Source organism: Bison bison, unplaced genomic scaffold (genome assembly GCF_000754665.1).
Source record: "Bison bison bison isolate TAMUID 2011002044 unplaced genomic scaffold, Bison_UMD1.0 scf7180017864527, whole genome shotgun sequence".
Taxonomy (NCBI): Eukaryota; Metazoa; Chordata; class Mammalia; order Artiodactyla; family Bovidae; genus Bison; species Bison bison.
Window position 1 is genome coordinate 582,932 of NW_011495078.1, and position 1,716 is coordinate 584,647.

Consider the following 1,716-nt stretch of genomic DNA (forward strand, 5'->3'; position numbering starts at 1 on the left):
GGGCTGGGTGGGGGCTCCGGCACCTGGAGCCGGCTCTCTGGGCCACGTGCCTGCCCTGGAATCCCTGGAGGCGGTGCCCTCTGTGCTGGGTGTGTTCTGGGTGCTTCCTGCCCAGGCAGATTGTTCCACCCTGGGCCGCCTTCCTGTCTGTGGACGGGCCCCTCCTCTGAGCAGGTAGCTGTGGGCACCTTCCTGATTCCGGGGGCTGTGGAGCCTGGAGAGGAAGGCGCCTGGGGCCTTCCTGATGCGTCCAGTGCTTCCCAGGCTTCCCTCCAGGCACGAATAGTCTCCTCCACATTCTTCCAGCCTCAGGAGTGTTCCACCCTGCCCTCCCCTGGAGCCCTGTGATTAGACTTCCTTCTTATCTTGTTTTCCTCTCTTGTTACTCTGTCTTCCCAGCACTGTCCTCCTCCTGGGGTCTTGTTCAGAGGACTCTGGGTGCCGGGCGCCCTGCTGGCCTCCCCGAGTTCTCCCGAAAGTTCGCCAGCCCGGAACAGTCACCTTCCTACTTAGGTCCTTCAATGCAAGCGGGCGCCAGAGCCCGTACCAGTGCCCTTGGCTTCAGGAAAGGATTCTGGATGAAAGACTCACCCAGCCTGACCCTCGGCCCGGGCCTGGTTCGCCACCTCCCAGCGCAGGGGCCACCTGAGGCCTACAGGTCAGAGGGGGCTCCAGGTCTTGGTCCTCCAGCCCTCGTTTGTTTGAGATACAGACAGTGATGCTCACACGTCGCAGACTCGGTCCTCACAGGTCCGCAGACTCGGTCCTCACACGTCCACAGACAGTGATGCTCACACGTCGCAGACTCGGTCCTCACAGGTCCACAGACTCGGTGCTCACACGTCGCAGACTCGGTGCTCACAGGTCACAGACTCAGCACTCACACGTCCGCAGACAGTGATGCTTGGGGCGGGGGACACCCCCAGGGAGGGGACAAGCCCTCCCTCAAGTCTCCCGTTGTTGCAGTGGCCTGAGGGGTCTCAGGGGCACAGAAATGGGGTCCCAGCAGGAGGCGATGGGGACCTTGTCACCCCCAGTGACCTCCAGGATAGCCGAGGCCCACTGCCCCCCATGCGCCACCCCACTGTGACAGCAGCTCCCTAACATTCACTCACTCAGATGCTCAGGCACACTTCCCTCAGCCCCCTGAGGGTCCATCAAGGATGGGACCAGGCCCCACGGGTGCAGACTCAGCCCCAGCTCCTGTCTGTCCAGGAAGCCCCCTGCTCACTGCAGCCAGGCGTCCCCCAGGACCCAGTCCCTCTCAGGCTTCCTCCACTGGAAGCCAGCAGGGGCGGGTTCTCTGAGTTGTCTGGCCTGTTGAATTTTCTCCAGAGTTGACTCCGCACGACCCAGAGGCCTGCAGACTGCTGGTTAGACGGGTGGCACGCAGGGCCCCCACATGGGCCAGCCTCTCCCCCGATGGCCTTGGGGGAGGGACAGCTCTGTCTGGCCCCCGTTTGCTGCCCCTGAGCCCTCATACACGCTACTCCCGGGGGGGTCAGCCCAGTGCGGAGCTGGGCCCTGCGGCCTAATGACAGGACAGGCCCCTAAATGATGCGTCGTCTGCGCCCACGGGCTCAGCATCTGTGGAAAAACGAAAGATGTTCTGAAGGACACTGCAGGTCTGCTTGTGGGACTTAGAGAGGAAATGCCCTTTAAGAAGCTGATGTTCACAGCCTGGTTTCTGAGATGCCGAGTGGCTGGGGGGGGGCG